The sequence below is a fragment of the Phascolarctos cinereus genome, unplaced genomic scaffold (assembly GCF_003287225.1).
Source record: "Phascolarctos cinereus isolate Bilbo 61053 unplaced genomic scaffold, phaCin_HiC Scaffold_433;HRSCAF=1049, whole genome shotgun sequence".
Lineage (NCBI taxonomy): Eukaryota > Metazoa > Chordata > Mammalia > Diprotodontia > Phascolarctidae > Phascolarctos > Phascolarctos cinereus.
The window spans coordinates 1-19,046 of NW_027555773.1; the positions used below are offsets into that span (position 1 = coordinate 1).

Genomic DNA, 19,046 nt, shown 5'->3' on the forward strand with positions numbered 1-19,046 from the left:
ATGAGAGCTATGCAATGGCAAGAGAAAACAAGCCTTTTAAGCTGACCACCCTGTTAGTTCATTATTACCCTCTCTTCTTGGTACTGAACTTTAAGAGTGGAGTGCCAAATGGTTTAAAATGAGGACAAGGTCTAGGGTCCTCAAGAAAAGGGGAAAGAAAGGAGTGTTTAGAGATGACATATTACTTACCTTCAGGTGGTTCGCCTGGGTTCTCCTGGGTAGAAAAAATAAAAAATGAGTAATGTTTAGGCAAGAGTCCTATGAATCTCAAGAGGTTTCAGATGTGGATAAAGTAATATTGATGAAGGACCAGTGGAATTACTTGAAGAATGCAAGTATCCACTTGGCCAGAGTTCATATTCATCACAAAATCATCCATACATTTAAGCTTTCATAAGTGTAAGTAGAAGATAGAAGAGAAATGAAGGGACCCAAATATAAAATGGGTGGAAAAATTAGATATTGTTATGTTCAGCTGATCTCAGCACATCTAAAGAATAGAAATCTTTCCAAATACCTATTTCTTCTTCTTCTTCTCTCCTTGAAGATATTGGTGTGAGTAGGCTTGTGGCTAGGTCTGAGATGGCTCCTCCCTTAGAAGAAGTGAAGAGCCTTTGGGTAAAGGGGCAAATGATTCCCAAGATGTAAAATTTCTTAATTTTGTGTTTTAGGCACAAATATTTTGAATAAGCATTTGTCCTTTGAATTGCTAATATTACATTTCCTTCTTTTCTCTTTTGCTTTCTGAAATTTCACTTTTCAAAGTGAAAGTACGGGAGAGAGAGAGATACAGAGAAAATGTGTGTGTGTGTATGGTGTGTGTGTGTGTGTGTGTGTGTGTGTGTGTGAAAAGAGAGAGACAGAGGGAGAGAAAGGCAGAGAAAAAACGAGACAGAGACAGAGAGATAAAGATATCGATTCAGAGAAAGACCAGACACAGAGGGACTGTGAAAACACAGAGAAAGAGAGAGAGAAATACCCACACTGCAGAGACATGAAGAGAACATTGCATTACATATTACAATGTGATCTTGAAATGTTTGATCTAGGATATTAGGCAATGGAAAAAAGCAAACTATGCTTTGGGAAAAGATGACAAAATCATTTTGGATTTTTGATCTGGGAAATTCTCTGGTGGAAATATGAGAGCTATGCAATGGCAAGAGAAAACAAAGCCTTTTAAGCTGACCACCCTCTTAGTTCATTATTACCCTCTCTTTCTTGGTACTGAACTTTAAGCGTGGATGTGCCAAATGGTTTCAAATGAGAGACAAGGTCTAGGGTCCTCAAGGAACGGGGAAAGAAAGGAGTGTTTAGAGATCGACATATTACTTACCTTCAGGTGGTGGACCTGGTTCTCCTGGGGTAGAAAAAATAAAAAGATGAGTAATGTTAGGGCAAGAGTCCTTCTGAATCTCAAGAGGTTTCAGAGGTCGATAAAGTAATATGTGATCGAAGGACCCAGTGGTATTACTTGAAGAATGCAAGTATCCACTTGGCCAGAGGTTCATATTCACTCACAAAATCATCCTATACATTTCAAAGCTTTCATAAATGTAAGTAGAAGATGTAAGAGAAATGAAAGACCTAAATATAAAATGGGTGAAAAATTAGATATTATTATGTTCAGCCTGATCTCAGCACAGCTGTAAACAATAGAATCATCTGTCCAAACTACCTATTTCTTCTTCTCTTCTCTCCTTCAAGATATTGGTGTGAGTAGGCTTGTGGCTAGGTCTGAGATGGCTTCTTCCTTAGAAGAAGTGAAGAGCCTTTGTGTAAAGGGGGAAATTATGGCCAGGCTGCATCATTTCTTAATTTTGTGTTTCACGTACAAATATTTTCAATACGCATTTGTGCGTTTGAATTCCTAATATTACATTCCCTTCTTTTCCTCTTTTGCTTTCTGAAATTTCACTCATTCAAAGGTGAAAGTACAAGGGAGAGAGAGAGATACAGAGAAAATGTGTGTGTGTATGGGTGTGTGTGTGTGTGTGTGTGTGTGTGTGTGTGTGTGTGAAAGAAAGAGACAGAGGGTGAGAGAAAGGCAGAGAAAAGTGAGAGAGACAGAGAGATAAAGATATCGATTCAGAGAAAGACCAGACACAGAGGGACTGTGAAAGCAGAGGGAAAGAGAGAGAGAAATACCCACGCTGCAGAGACAGGAAGAGCACATTGCATTAAGTATTACAAAGTGATCTTGAAATGTTTGATCTAGGATATTAGGCAATGGAAAAAAGCAAACTATGCTTTGGGAAAGGATGACAAAATCATTTTGGATTTTTGATATGGGAAATTCTCTGGTGGAAATATGAGAGCTATGCAATGGCAAGAGAAAACAAAACCTTTTAAGCTGACCATGCTCTTAGTTCATTATTACCCTCTCTGTCTTGGTACTGAACTTTAAGAGTGGATGTGCCAAATGGTTTCAAATGAGAGGCAAGGTCTAGGGTCCTCAAGGAATGGGGAAAGAAAGGAGTGTTTAGAGATAGATGTATTACTTACCTTCAGGTGGTTCGCCTGGTTCTCCTGGGGTAGAAAAAATAAAAACATGTGTAATGTTTAGGACAAGAGTCCTTCTGAATCTCAAGAGGTTTCAGAGGTGGATAAAGTAATATGTGATTGAAGGACCCAGCAGAATTACTTGAAGAATACAAGTATCCACTTGGCCAGAGGTTCATATTCACTCACAAAATCATCACATACATTTCAAAGCTTTCATAAGTGTAAGTAGAAGATATAAGAGTAATGAAGGACCCAAATATAAAATGGGTGGAAAAATTAGATGTTATTATGTTCCATCCTGTTCTCAGCACATCTGTAAACAATAGAAATATCTTTCCAAACTACCTATTTCTTCTTCTCTTCTCTCCTTGAAGATATTGGCGTGAGTAGGCTTGTGGCTAGGTCTGAGATGGCTCCTTCCTTAGAAGAAGTGAAGAGCCTTTGTGTAAAGGGGGAAATTATGTCCAGGATGTAATATTTCTTAATTTTGTGTTTTAGGTACAAATATTTTCAATACGCATTTGTCCGTTTGAATTGCTAATATTACATTTTCTTCTTTTCCTCTTTTGGTTTCTGAAATTTCACTTTTTCAAAGGTGAAAGTACAAGGAAGAGAGAGAGAGATACAAAGAAAATATGTGTGTGTAGGGGTGTGTTTGTGTGTGTGTGTGGTGTGTGTGAAAGAGAGAGAGACAGAGGGAGAGACAAAGGCAGAGAAAAAGCGAGAGAGGGACAGAGAGAAAATGATATCGATTCAGAGAAAGACCAGACACAGAGGGACTGTGAAAACACAGAGAAAGAGAGAGAGAAATACCCACGCTCCAGAGACATGAAGAGAACATTTTATTAAATATTACAAAGTGATGTTGAAATGTTTGATCTAGGATATTAGACAAGGGAAAAAAGCAAACTATGCTTTGGGAAAAGATGACAAAATCATTTTGGATTTTTGATCTGGGAAATTCTCTGGTGGAAATATGAGAGCTATGCAATGGCAAGAGAAAACAAAGCCTTTTAAGCTGACCACCCTCTTAGTTCATTATTACCCTCTCTTTCTTGGTACTGAACTTTAAGCGTGGATGTGCCAAATGGTTTCAAATGAGAGACAAGGTCTAGGGTCCTCAAGGAATGGGGAAAGAAAGGAGTGTTTAGAGATCGACATATTACTTACCTTCAGGTGGTGGACCTGGTTCTCCTGGGGTAGAAAAAATAAAAAGATGAGTGATGTTTAGGGCAAGAGTCCTTTTGAATCTCAAGAGGTTTCAGAGGTGGATAAAGTAATATGTGATCGAAGGACCCAGCGGAATTACTTGAAGAATGCAAGTATCCACTTGGCCAGAGGTTCATATTCACTCACAAAATCATCCATACATTTCAAAGCTTTCATAAGTGTAAGTAGAAGATATGAGAGAAATGAAGGACCTAAATATAAACTGGGTGGAAAAATTAGATATCATTATGTTCAGCCTGATCTCAGCACATCTGTAAACAATAGAAATATCTTTCCAAACTACCTATTTCTTCTTGTCTTCTCTCCTTCAAGATATTGGTGTGAGTAGGCTTGTGGCTAGGTCTGAGATGGCTCCTTCCTTAGAAGAAGTGAAGAGCCTTTGTGTAAAGGGGGAAATTATGCCAGGATGTAATCATTTCTTAATTTTGTGTTTTAGTACAAATATTTTCAATACGCATTTGTCCGTTTGAATTCCTAATATTACATTTCCTTCTTTTCCTCTTTTGCTTTCTGAAATTTCACTTTCAAAGGTGAAAGTACAAGGGAGAGAGAGAGATACAGAAAAATATGTGTGTGTGGTGGTGTGTGTGTGTGTGTGTGTGTGTGTGAAAGAGAGAGAGACAGAGGGAGAGAGAAAGGCAGAGAAAAAGCGAGAGAGAGACAGAGAGAAAAGATATCGATTCAGAGAAAGACCAGACACAGAGGGACTGTGAAAACACAGAGAAAGAGAGAGAGAAATACCCACGCTGCAGAGACATGAAGAGAACATTGCATTAAATATTACAAAGTGATCTTGAAATGTTTGATCTAGGATATTAGGCAATGGAAAAAAGCAAACTATGCTTTGGGAAAAGATGACAAAATCATTTTGGATTTTTGATATGGGAAATTCTCTGGTGGAAATATGAGAGCTATGCAATGGCAAGAGAAAACAAAGCCTTTTAAGCTGACCACCCTCTTAGTTCATTATTACCCTCTCTTTCTTGGTACTGAACTTTAAGCGTGGATGTGCCAAATGGTTTCAAATGAGAGACAAGGTCTAGGGTCCTCAAGGAACGGGGAAAGAAAGGAGTGTTTAGAGATCGACATATTACTTACCTTCAGGTGGTGGACCTGGTTCTCCTGGGGTAGAAAAAATAAAAAGATGAGTGATGTTTAGGGCAAGAGTCCTTTTGAATCTCAAGAGGTTTCAGAGGTGGATAAAGTAATATGTGATCAAAGGACCCAGCGGAATTACTTGAAGAATGCAAGTATCCACTTGGCCAGAGGTTCATATTCACTCACAAAATCATCACATACATTTCAAAGCTTTCATAAGTGTAAGTAGAAGATATGAGAGAAATGAAGGACCTAAATATAAAATGGGTGGAAAAATTAGATATTATTATGTTCAGCCTGATCTCAGCACATCTGTAAACAATAGAAACATCTTTCCAAACTACCTATTTCTTCTTCTCTTTTCTCCTTGAAGATATTGGTGTGAGTAGGCTTGTGGCTAGGTCTGAGATGGCTCCTTCCTTAGAAGAAGCGAAGAGCCTTTGTGTAAAGGGGGAAATTATGCCAGGATGTCATTTCTTAATTTTGTGTTTAGGTACAAATATTTTCAATACGCATTAGTCCGTTTGAATTCCTAATATTACATTCCCTTCTTTTCCTCTTTTGCTTTCTGAAATTTCACTGTTTCAAAGGTGAAAGTACAAGGGAGAGAGAGAGATACAGAGAAAATGTGTGTGTGTATGGGTGTGTGTGTGTGTGGTGTGTGTGTGTGTGTGTGTGTGTGTGAAAGAAGAGACAGAGGGTGAGAGAAAGGCAGAGAAAAGTGAGAGAGAGACAGAGAGATAAAGATATCGATTCAGAGAAAGACCAGACACAGAGGGACTGTGAAACAGAGAAGAGAGAGAGAGAAATACCACGCTGCAGAGACATGAAGAGAACATTGCATTAATATTACAAAGTGATCTTGAAATTTGATCTAGGATATTAGCAATGGAAAAAAGCAAACTATGCTTTGGGAAAGATGACAAAATCATTTTGGATTTTTGATATGGAAATTCTCTGGTGGAAAATGAGAGCTATGCAATGGCAAGAGAAAACAAACTTTTAAGCTGACCACCCTCTTAGTTCATTATTACCCTCTCTTCTTGGTACTGAAGTTTAAGATGGATGTGCCAAATGGTTTCAAATGAGAGACAAGGTCTAGGGTCCTCAAGGAAGGGGAAAGAAAGGAGTGTTTAGAGAGATGACATATTACTTACCTTCAGGTGGTTCGCCTGGTTCTCCTGGGGTAGAAAAATAAAAAGATGAATGTTTAGGGCAAGAGTCCTTGTGAATCTCAAGAGGTTTCAGAGTGATAAAGTAATATGTGATGAAGGACCCAGGGAATTACTTCAAGAATGCAAGTATCCACTTGGCCAGAGGTTCATATTCACTCACAAAATCATCCTATACATTTCAAAGCTTTCATAAGTGTAAGTAGAAGATATAAGAGAAATGAAGGACCTAAATATAAAATGGGTGGAAAAATTAGATATTATGTTCAGCCTGATCTCAGCCATCTCTAAAGAATAGAAACATCTGCCAAACTGACTATTTCTTCTGTCTTCTGTCCTTGAAGATATTGGTGTGAGTAGGTTGAGGCTAGGTCTGAGATGGATCCTTCCTTAGAAGAATTGAAGAGCCTTTGGGTAAAGGGGGAAATGATGGCCAGGATGTAAATTTCTTAATTTTGTGTTTTAGGTACAAATATTTTCAATAAGCCTTTGTCCTTTTGAATTCCTAATATTACATTTCCTTCTTTTCCTCTTTTGCTTTCTCAAATTTCACTCTTGCAGAGGTCAAAGTACAAGGAGAGAGAGAGAGAGAGAGAGAGAGAGAGGGAGGGAGGGAGGGAGAGAAACCAAGAAAAAGTGAGACGAAGACAGAGAGATAAAGATATAGATTCAGAGAAGACCAGACACAGAGGGACTGAAAAAACTGAGAGAAAGAGAGAGAGAAATACAAACAGTGCAGAGACATTAAAAGAACATTGCACCAAATATTACAAAGTGATCTTGAAATCTTTGACGTAGGATATTAGCTAATAGAAATAAGCAAACATGTGCTATGGCAAAAGATGATAAAATGGCTTTGGATTTTTGATCTGGGAAATTCTCAGTTGGGAAAATAAGACCTATGCAATGGCAAGAGAGAACAAGGCCTTTTAACCTGACCACCCTGTTATTTCATTATTACCATCTCTTTCCTGGTATTGAACTTTAAGAGTGGAAATGCCAAACTGTTTAAAATGAGAAATAAGTTGTAGGGTCCTCAAGGAAAAGGGAAAGAAGGACTCTTTACAGATAGACATTTTACTTACCTTTACTTTTCCTAGTTTGTTGCCTTGGGGCTGCTGTGGGTAGAAAAAATAAAAAGAGATGAGTAATGTTTAGGGCATGAGTCCTATGAATCTCAAGAGGTTTCAGTTCTGGATAAGGGCAATATGCGATCGAGGGCCCCAGTGGAATTCTATCAAGAGTGCCATTATCCACTTGGCCAGAAGTTCATAGTCAGTGACAAAATCATCCTATGCATTTCAATGCTTTCATAGCTGTAAGTAGAGGAGATAAGAGAAATGAGGGAACTAAATATAAAACGTGCAGAAAAATTAGATATTGTTATGTTCCACCTGATCTCAGCACATCTCTGAAAGAATAGAAACATCTTGCTAATCCACCTATTTCTTCTTGTTTTCTTTCCCTGAAGTTAGTGGTGTGAGTAGTCTTGAGGCTAGGTCTAAGATGGATCCTTCCTTAGAAGAAGTGAAGAGGCTTTGCATAAAGGGAGAAATTATGGCCAAGATGTAGCATTTCTTAATTTTGTGCTTTAGGTAGAAATATTTTGAATAGGCATTTGTCCTTTTGAGTTACTAATATTACATTTCCTTCTTTTCCTCTTCTGCTCTCTGAAATTTCACTATTTCGAAGGTCAAAGTAGAAGGGAGGGACAGAGATAGAGAGAAAAGGGGTGTGTGTGTGTGTGTGTGTGTGTGTGTGTGTGTGTGTGTGTGTGAGAGAGAGAGAGAGAGAGAGAGAGAGAGAGAGACAGAGAGAGACAGAGAGAGACAGAGAGAGAGAGAGAGAGAGAGAGAGAGAGAGAGAGAGAGAGAAAGAGAGACAGAAAAACAGAGCTACAGTGACAGAGAGATAAAGATACAGATTCAGAGAAAGACCAGACACAGAGGGACTGTGAAAAACAGAGAAAGAGAGAGAGAGAAGGAGAGACAGAAAAAGAGAGAAAGAGACAGAGAAATAGAGACAAACCATTAGGGCCAAGACAGAGAGTGTTTAATTGAAGATGACAAAGTGGTCTTGTGAGTTGTGATCTGCATTCCCTGGTGAAAAAAGACTATGTGCTAAGGCATTTTAACTGGATTACCCTCTGTTTCTGGGTACTTATCTTTAAGACTGTAGAGGACTAAGTGGTGTATAATAAGAGACAAAGTCCAGGGGCCTCAAGAAAACAGGAAAAAAGACTTTAAGAATAGACATGTTACATTCAGGTTTCTCAGATTGTTGGCTTGAGGCTTCTGTGGGTAGAATAAAGAAAAGGAAAGAGTGATATTTAGGGCAAGAGTTCTATGAATTTCAAGAGCTTTCAGTTGTGTTTAAGGGCAATCTATATTCAAGGGTACAAATGGCATTCTATCAGGAATAGAAGCACCCTCGTCCAGAGGTTACATATCCAGTCATATAATTCAGAATTCATCCGATTGTTTTCAAAGCTGCCATAACATTAAATACAGGAAGTTTGAGAAATGAAGGAAATAGAGAGAAAAAGAATGGAACATTAAATGTTGTGTTCAGTTGGATCCTACAACATCTAGTGTCAACATGATATAAGATAGTTTATCAACTTTTAAATTCTAGGTAAATAGTGAAGATAACCATGGCAGTAGAATGAACTGAAAAAGATATATCTGGAGAACATAATTGAAGCAGTGTGACTCAAGTAGAAAAACATTATTCAATAAAAATTATTGTGTTTTTGCTAAAAGTCTGTGCCCAAATTTTTGGCATCGAGCACCTCCTCAGGCCATTGGGCTATCTAAATTAATTTTTCAAAGTTAGTTGAAGTATGCGCATGAGCCCTTTTTACTTCCCTGACAGATCTTTCACCTACTAAGGAGAAGACCACAAAAGGCAAATAAGGGAACTAATCCAAATTATTTTTCCCAGTCCAGAGTCTGAAAAAGTGACAGTAATTTGGACTTACATTTACTACTTATCTAATATTAAGGAAAGCAACAAAGTAATTAATAGAAATCAACCCAAATGTACTCCCTTTATCCAGGGACAGACACTGATTGAAATATCTTGTCAATCTTTCTATTTCTTCTTGCCCTCACTCTCTGCAGTTAGGGCTGTGATTAATTTGTGGTTAAGCCTCAGATGAGTCCATTCTTAGAAGAAGTGAAGAGGCTTTGCATAAATATGAGAAATATGGCAAGGATGCAGCATTTGTTTATTTAGCCTTTCAGAGCTAAATCTTTTGAATAGGCGGGCATTTAACCTTTCTGGTTCTTGGTACTACATTTCTTTCAAAGGATAGACAGAGACAGACAGGGAAACAGAGAGAGATATGTAGACAGAGGACAAACAGAGACAGAGAGCATTTCATTGAAGACATCAAAGTGACCTTGAAATTTTTATCCAGGAAATCCCCTGCTGGAAAAATGAGATCATATGTTATGTCAAGAGAGAATAATTAATTTTAATTTGAGCACATTCTTAGTTCATCATTACTCTTTTTTTTTTGTCTGGGTACTGATCTTGAATAGCATAAATGTCAAATGGTTTAGAATGAAAGATAACAATAACAAGGGACTAAAGTGAAAAGGAAAGAAAGACTGTTTAGATAGATATGCTACTTACGTTCAGGTTCAGCAGGTTGCTGTCTTGGGGCTTCTGTGGGTAGAAAAAAAGAAAAGGAAAGAATGATTTTTAGGGCAAGAGTCCTCTGCATCTCAAGAGTTTTCAGTTGTGGATAAGGGCAATCTGTGATTAAGAGTCCCATTGGAACTCTATCAGGAATACAAGCATCCACCTGACCAGACATTACACATCCACTTATAAAACAAAGAATTCCTAACTTCCATTTTGAAACTTTCATAACATATTAAATACTGGAGCTTTGAAAAGTGAATCAAATAGAGACAAAATTGATGGAAAATTAGACAGTAGTGTGATCAGTCAGATCTTACAATATCTATTGTGATAATAATATAAAATAATCTATCATCTCTTGAATTCTATGTGCATAATGGAGATAACCATGGAGGTAGAATCAATTGAAAAAGAGGTACCTGGAGGACATAATGCAAGCATTATGACTGAACTAGGAAAACACAATTTTGTTAATGATTTGTGACCTATTTCTTTGATATGCCCTATGCAGTAAACCTTTGGTATATCTAAATGAAACCTTCAAAGTTAATAGAAATGCGAGTTCAGCCTCTTTTGTTTCCATCACAGGTTTTTTATCTACTAATAAGAACCCAAAAGGCAAATAATGGAAACTAATCCAAGCTATTTTTCTGAGGCCTGGGTCAGAAAAAGGGATGGTAATTTGTCCTTACAAGACCTCCCTAATAGTGTAACATAAAGGAAAACAATAACAAAGGCATCAATTCAATTCACTAAGAATGTGTGACTTTTCATTGGAGTGGAACACTTTCTCAGGCCATTGCCCTACCTAAATAAATCCTTTGAAGGTATTTGAAGTATAACCTCTTCTATTTCCCTGACAGAACTTTCACCTACTAAGAAGAACAGGAAAGACACAAAATGGAAACTAATTCAAACTGTTTTTCCCAGTCTAGGGTCAGAAAAGGGGACACTAAATTGGACTGATTGACTTCATGATTTGTCTGATTCCCCACACTGGGATGCTAATCTGCAATCACCAAAAGGAAAGTAGATTGTAAGGGAAGATAAGGAACAACAAACCACAGTTTTTGTATAAAGTCGGAATTATGTTCTTGTGCAACAAGCTCTGGACTTGGTGTTGCTGTGGTTTAAAAAAAAAAGAAGGAAGAATGAAATTTAAGGCAAGAGTTTTGTAAACACCACATTTGGCCCTAGTGGATCAGGGCAAGTCATGTTAAAGTGAATGTGGTCCAATAGCATTATCTGCAGAGCACAAATTTGGATCTACATAGCCTGAGCATACCCATATCATCATTAAATAAAGAATTAACTCCACCTATTTGAAACCTACCACAGAATACTGGAAAGGGACTGGTATATGAAATTGAATGGTATCTACAGGAAATCTATCCAGAACAGAGGATTATATGTTATCCAATGAAGAAAATGGAGGAGAAATAGTTGAAAAATTGGGTATTGCTGCAGGCAGCGTAATTTCACAATATCTAATGCGGATATAATGTCAAGTAGGTAATCATGTTTTGAATTTTAGATTTACTAATTAGTATTTTGGTGTGTCAGTTTAGATTACTAATAAAGGTAACTCTGGGAAGTAGGAAGAATTGAAAAAGAAATGTTGGAAAGATGTTCAATTAAAACATGAATCATTATGAAGACCAAGAGAAGTAAAGATAAATTCCAAGGACTACAGGGAGAGTCAAAATAAATCCATAGAGGAGATGAATTAGGACTTATATTATTGAGCAGCAGGTTTCTGGCTCGGGCTGCTGTGGGTAAAGAAAAGGAACAAGTAAAATTTATAACAAAGTTCCAAAGTTCACATATATCAATCTAGGTGGGGCAAGTTATGTTCAAGTCAAGAGGATTCAATGAAATTTTATCAGAAACACAAAAATGGACCCACTTTGACAGAAGATACCTATCTCATCATAAAACTGAGAATTTGTGCTATCAAACAATACTTTAGAAGGGAGGTGTGAGATATCCTGAAGGAAATGGAGAAGAGAGGGATGGAAAATTGATTATTTGTGGAGGCCACCCATCTAATAATCTCCATTGCCGTCATGAACGAAACTTGGATCTATTTGGCCAGAGGATACATACACCATTATAAAAATGAGAATTCATCTTATCCATTCCAAACCTGTCCCAACATAAATAAGGGAATTATGAGATACAATGAAAACAAATAATGGAAAATTAATCATTTGTGGTAGCCTGATCATACCACATAGAAGTAGCATGTTGAAAAACAGATGATTAGAAGCCACAGTTGAATCAGTGTCACTAAATTACAAACTGATTTTCTATAAAACTATGAGGTGGATTTCTCTCAAATATCATGGCCTTTTTTCTTAGTGTTTAGTCAAACATAAAACCATGTTGGTTTATTGAAGGGAAGCATTCAATAGGAAGAGAAACTCCAGCACAAGCCTTGCTCATTACCCTGAGGATCACAGGACATAGTTTACTTCTACTAAGTACTGCAATAAAAAAGGAAACTAATAGAAATCAATCATAGTTGGTTTTGTCAGTGCAAACCCAGAGAAATGATGACATTTTATCGGTATTCTTTTTGTATTCTTTCACTCTTCTACATCAAATGGTTTGAGCTGTTTTGATGTTAGCTCTGAGATGGCATCTTGGTTTAGGGACTGAAGAAACTATGTATAAAGTCAAATGACTCAGATTTCTATATCTTCATGCTGTGCTTCAGAACCAAAATCTTCATGCTAGTACTGGTCCCAGATGAATTGCCAATGCAGAAGTGGCTCTCCCTCAAGGGTTGAGGTTGACTGAAAAGAATCCCCTTACTCTAAGGGTAAAAATAGAACTTTCCTGGGTGAAATTCCCTCGAATGGCTTCCCAGAATAAATAGACCAACCCAAATGGGAATTCTAAAAATTTCTCAGATGGATCCCTACAACACATATACCAGTCCTGATGGAGGTCAAAATGAAAATAATTCCAGTGGTCCCTGAAACACTTAGAGGAACCTCAAATTTCTCAAACAGATTCCTAAAACACTTTAAGGAAATCAAATAGAGGTCTGTATTCAACCCCATATAAGACAAGTCAATAACATTTATCAAGTGCTTACTATGCACCTGACATTTTGCTAATGGCTAAGGAGATAAAGGTAAGAGACAATCCATCCTCTCAAGGAGCTCATAGTGGTGGAGATAACATGCAAACAATTATGGGCAAACTATATACATGATAAATGGGAAATAATAAATACAGGGAAGGCAGTAGAATTAAAGGGGATCAGGTAAGGCTTCTGGTAGAATGTGAGATTTTAGGTGGGATTTAAAGGAAGCCAGGAACTGGAGAAGAATAAGGCTTAGTGTAGACATGATATCTGCCTTCAAGCACTTAAAGGATTGTCATATGGAAAAGGGATTAAATGTGTTCTATATGAATGTAGAGAACAGATATAGGAGCCATGGTTAAAAGTTGCAAAGAGGCCAAATGAGATTTGTTATAAGGAAAAGCTGCCTGAAGCCTAAAACTATCCAAAAGTAGAATTAGTGGACTCCAGATGTAGTGGCCTTTCCTTCATAGGAGAGCCTCAAGAAAAATTGGGATGTCTGCTTCTTAGGTAAGACCATTTTTTCAGGTCTAGGTTGAACTTTATGGCCACTGAGGTCCTTGGTTAAGTGATTCTGTCATTTAATCCAATCAAACAAACCTTTATTTATGTCCTATTTATTAGATTATTATTTAAACCAAATCTGTGATTTCATTATTATATAAAACTCCCAACAAAGGAATTCCTTCTACCACTGCAGCTTGGCATGGGGTCTGCAACACATAGCCTTCAAGAGTTGCTTGGAACCCTGAAAAGTTAAGTGATTTGCCAAGAGTTGCATAGTCAGCATGTATCATAAGCAAAATCTGAGCTGAGATTTTCCTGGCTCTGAGGCTGGCCCTTTATTCGGTATGCCATGGTCCCTCTCACTGGGGATTTTTGTGGCTGTTGAGTCATCTCAGTCATGTCCAACTTTCTGTGACAAAATGAAATTGTCCCTCAAAGAACTTATATTCCATTGGAGGAAACCCAATATGAAGCAAATAAAGACCATATACACTTAGAGAGGAGAGAGAGAGAGAGAGAGAGAGAGAGAGAGAGAGAGAGAGAGAGAGAGAGAGAACTAACAATTGAGAGATCTGGGTAGACCTTATGTAGCTACTGAGCTCTCCTTGAGGGAAGCTAGAAATTTTATAAAGATAGCCAACAACTGAGCATATGTCAGGCATGAGGAGAAAAGCAGGAGAAGAAATGTCATGAGCAGGCAATAGTTAGTCTTCCAATTTCACTGAATGAAGAATGTGAAAAGGAATGATATGAAATATGTCTAAAAAGACTGCTACAGTGAAGACATTTGAATAGAGTGTCTATCCCGTGTCCAAATTAGAGAGAAAAGTGAACAATTCAATCATCTGGGCAAATAAATATTCAAAGGTTTGTTGTCTCAGTAATTAGGTATCTGAAGGAGTGATGGAATTGTCTGTTTTTCATTTCAATATTTTGGTACACAGAAGCAAAAGTGTTCATAGTAGAACAGCAGTTACTTAAAGAAGATGTTGAGTTTAGGCTCATGTCCAGTGCTAGAGAAAGGTAATTGAAGTATGCAGAGGATGGAAAGCAATGGATAGAGCACTAGATTTGGAGTCAGGAAAACTTGAGTTTAAACTGCCTTAGACACTTAACTAGTTATTTCCAACAAAAATAATAACTAATAATTGCCAGCATTTACATAGTGCTTTAAAGTTTGCAAAGTGCTACAATATGCTATCTCATTTGATCCTTGCAATAACCTTAGAAAGCAGGTGCTATTATTATCTCCATCTTACCAAATCAACAAGAACCTCCAAACCAAAAGACACAATGACTCCAGTGTAATGAATAGGGAAACAGAGACTGAGCGACTTGCTCAGGGTCACACTACTCATATGTATGTGATGCAGGATTTGAACTCAGGTTTTCCTACCTCCAAGTCTAGGACTCTTACCCACTATACTGCCTAGGCAAGTCAGTTAAGCCCTCTCAGTTACCTTAGCCTCAGTCTTCTTATTTGTGAAGTGAGGACAATAATCGCACCTACCTCCCAAGGTTGTTGTGAAGATCACATGTGATAATATATGTAAAGGACTTTGCAAATCTTAAAGTACCATATAAATGCTAGTTTTTATTTGTAGAAGTAGTAATACTACCTCCCCCAGTTATCTAACTCTAGGAAAACTAAAGTAACTGAATCATTGAGAATGGCTTGCCCCAAGTCCTGTCATTTGACTTGAATGGTGAACCCCAAATCTCCTAATACTATCACAGTTTCCCAGTATTCCCCCACTTACCCTTGGGTGTTCCTTGAGCTGAGCTCAGGGCCAACAGGGCCACTGAGAGAAGGAGCAGGAAAATCTTGGTAGTACCCATGATGTGGATATCACCTGTGTTGGACGAGCCCAGGGCAACCTTCCTTATAAAGACCTAGATGCACAGTGTTCCCATTGAAGCTATACACTCAGTCCTTTGTCTGAGGAATTATTTTATGCCAATCAAGTCCCTTCCATCCCTGAGCTGACCTGGGTTGTGTTGAGTTTGAAGGCTGGCAGGAGCTTCTTGCAAAAAAAAAAAAAGTCACGACTACATGCGACTTGCGTAAGGTCTTTGAAATCAAAGTTTCCTTGGCAGGAAACTCTCTATTGTATGGTATGTTATGATTGCAATTATGAATAATTTTCCATCTTGTGACTTCAATTCCAGAGAGAAACATGGGCTTCTTTTCATATTATGATATCCTGTGTTACACAAGCTATCTAAATATTATTTAGCTTATGCCCCTTCACTACCCTTCTTGCAATGCCAAGAATAAGTCAGTAAGTTCAATGTACAATGGAAGGATAAAATAACAGAAATTATATCACCATACACACAAATCGTGCAAGCAAGATATTCTCATATCCTCTTCTACTAGTAGCTGCATATCTAGCATTATCAGAACTTTTTGATCCCCTAAGACACAGTTTATGTGCGACCAGGCCATCATACCATGTTTCTTCTTCACCAACATTCTAAATGATATTTCTAAAAGCACATCCACTAACTAAACTTTGTAGATTCCTAATCCATTCTTCTTACAGTTAGTATGTCTGTTCGTGCTGTTTTTCAATATCCTACTTACCAGATCCCTATTATGCTGCTTTATTTTAGGTAAAGATCTTTCCCCTTGGCTATCTCTTTCTGCATTCCTATCCCCATTCCTATTCCACTCAGCCCGTGCATACCCAAGTCCAATTTGCCTTCACTCACCCTCGCAATACTATGTCCTTCAAATTACTGTTCTATTATAAACACTTACCTAAATCAATGGTGTCAGACTCAGATAGAAATGGATCTTTGCAGGCCATATGTTGACTTGGAAAACCATAAATTAATACTACCTAAATTATCAAAATGTTTTGTCAAACATTTCCCAGTTACATTCAAATCTGGCTCAGGCAATGCTTGGAAGGTTTGCAGTTTGACATCTCTGCCCTAAATTATCAATATATTTTTGTTTTCACTTCCATTCCTAACAGAAATGTAGTTATTCTCTAAGGATGAAATATGCCTAAAAACTCTGTTCAGTGCAGGTCCCCCTCTCACCACTTCCTCCTGAGTTTCGAATCGAGGCAGAGGTATTAACATGCACAGCCTGTTTCAGATCATTACTCAGTTATCTTCACTCAAAAAAAACCTTGCATATTTTGGGTTTCTATTCTCAAAAGTAATGAATAAGCTCCTTACTGACTTCTCAAAGCAATTATTAGGGGTTGCAAAAGATCGTATACATGTATGGATGTGTGTATATATATTTGTACATATTGTATACACATATATTTATATATGTAAACTTGTAATAAACCAATAACATGTCACACGTGGTGTTTAAAAGTTATTGTTATGTGATACATATCAAACACTCAAATATTTTTGTACTAATAAAATTAATGCAGACAGAATCTGGGAAATAAATTGCCCAATGGGAAAATCTTTATGTCAAATATCACCGCTAAACACTGGCACCTAAGATAGATGGATAAAAATTGACACAAATAAATGAGTCCATTCCCAACAGATAAGTGCTTTAAGAACATAGGTTTCAAAAGAAGGATTTTGAACTAAAAAAATTATGAAAACAAGTTCCAAATCACTAATAATAAGAGAAATATGCACAACTTGGAGCAACTCGAAGCTTTTACCTCATGCAATACAATTTATCAAAAATGTCCAAAAATAGAAAAAGTCAATTTTGGAGAAAATATGGGAAGACAGGAATACTAATACAGTATTAGTATAGCTGTCGATTAGTCCTACTAGTATGGACAACAATTTAGAGTTATTAAAGAAGAATAGAAAGCTGTGTATATGTGTGTATGTGTGTGTGTGTGTGTGTGTGTGTGTGTGTAATATGTATACATATACATATACATACATAAATACATATATATATATAATATATATAGATGTCCTTTGACCCCAAGACCTTATGAATTGGCAAATACCTCAATAAACTCAAACAGAAACAAAGACTGGAAAGAAACTGAGTGTCCATCGAATGGGGGAATGACTAACCAAGCTTAGGAATACAAATATAATAAAATATTTGTGTTCATTATGAATTAAGAGACATGAGAAATTCAGAGAAATGTGGGAGTATCTGCATGTACCAATGTAAATGAAATAAATACAGCTAAAAAGAATACCCCCCGAAACCAAAATACATAATGACTACAATGTGATGAAAAAGAAAATTCACTAAAAGTAAGCTAAATCCTGGAAAAACCAACAGTGATCCCAGAGAGCAGATAATGAAAATACCCATCCTTCATCTTGGCAGAGAAAGAGGTGAGTATTAGAGCAGAAAATTGCATGCATTGTCAGAGGCAGTCTCTGTATTAGATATTTTTTTCCCTTCTATTTCTTTTTTACAAAGGAGGGTTTGATTCAGGGAGTTAGTTGAATTTGGGAAAGCACATAAAGAAAAAAAAGGGGGGCAGCTAGATGGCACAGTGGATAGAGCACCAGCCCTGGAGTCAGGAGGACCTGAGTTCAAATCTGGCATTAGACACATAATACTCACTAGCTGTGTGACTCAGGGCAAGTCACTTAACCCCAATTGCTTCATATTAAGAAAGAAAGAAAGAAAGAAAGAAAGAAAGAAAGAAAGAAAGAAAGAAAGAAAGAAAGAAAGAAAGAAAGAAAAAGGAATCAATTACATTTATTAAAAAAACCCAAGAAAGTATAAAAGTAAAGTAAGTACTTCAACAATGGGCTACAGCACACAAGCACACAACCCATTTTATTTGGTGAAAGTATACCGCTCATGTAGCATTCACTGTAAAGTCAGTGGTCTTGCATCAAGGCTGATATTGTCTCTTGTGCTTCATCCTTAAGAGTTCCTGCAAAGCTGTCTTGTGCTGCAGCTTCCTTATTTCTGAAGATACCTTCACTTTAGGATTAGTCTGACTTCTAGACCAAACATCACACAAGGTAATGATCCCTGGCTAATGGAATCTACCTAAATTTTTATTATGGCGACTCTGGTAAGGCAGTTGACAAAACTTCTAGGGAAAATCCCTTGCCAATTAATCAGATTAAGAAGGAGGAAACGCCAAAGAGGAATTCCCTCACTGGCCAAATTAATTATCAGAAAATTATAAACTCTTTAGTGATAGAATGTGTGCATTGTGTTGAGTTCATAAAACTAGTTAGTTTACCTTACCAATGCAAAGAAATGCATGTTAAACAATAGTATATGAAGTCAATTCAGGAACTATGTGAATAGTTCTAAGAGTGTTGATTAATGGGCTAATGTCAAACTACTGGGAGAATTCTACTGAAATGCCCCAGGGTCTTGCCCTTAGCCTTGTTGTGTTCAATATCATTATTCCTGACTTAAAGGCATAAAAAATTTATCCAATTTTCCCCAAATAGTTAAGGTTTGGGATCCTGTTAGGCATTGCCCTTGATAAGCCATATTTGGAGAAAACACTGGCTTTTTTGTCCAATATAACATTTGACTCATATTCAGTTTGTAGTTTACCAAAAGCCCCAGAGCATTTTTACACATTGATCAACTAGGCACACCACTCCCATCATGCATTGCTGAAGTTGATATTTTGGATCCAAATTCAGGACTTTACATTTTTTCTTTATTAAATTAAGTATTATTACAAATATTTTGTGGAGAAGTGTTCCCAAGAGAAGAACCACTTTTGATAAGATTGATTTACTTTACTTTAAATAAATAAAATTGGCTTTTCCCAGACAATAAACTGTGATTTGGGCTAGAGATTTCTAGCACTTTCTACCTATAAAGACTCATTTAGTATCCATAGCTA

The 19,046-nt window shown here is 37.2% G+C and overlaps 1 long non-coding RNA gene across 7 annotated transcripts; it reads right to left on the minus strand.

Moving 5' to 3' along the window:
- Nucleotides 1–1,286: 1,286 nt before the first annotated feature.
- Nucleotides 1,287–15,129, minus strand: LOC110204460 (uncharacterized). 7 transcript variants are annotated; one of them, XR_013485575.1, is made up of 8 exons: nt 15,018–15,129; nt 9,645–9,677; nt 7,091–7,123; nt 5,991–6,014; nt 4,834–4,857; nt 3,676–3,699; nt 2,506–2,529; nt 1,287–1,360 (listed from the first exon to the last, which is right to left on the minus strand). It is a non-coding gene; the product is annotated as an uncharacterized LOC110204460 (long non-coding RNA). The 7 variants fall into 7 exon arrangements; XR_013485576.1 differs by lacking the exon at nt 4,834–4,857 and having other exon boundaries at nt 1,288–1,360; XR_013485577.1 differs by lacking the exon at nt 2,506–2,529 and having other exon boundaries at nt 1,295–1,360.
- Between the last annotated feature and the right edge of the window lie 3,917 nt (nt 15,130–19,046).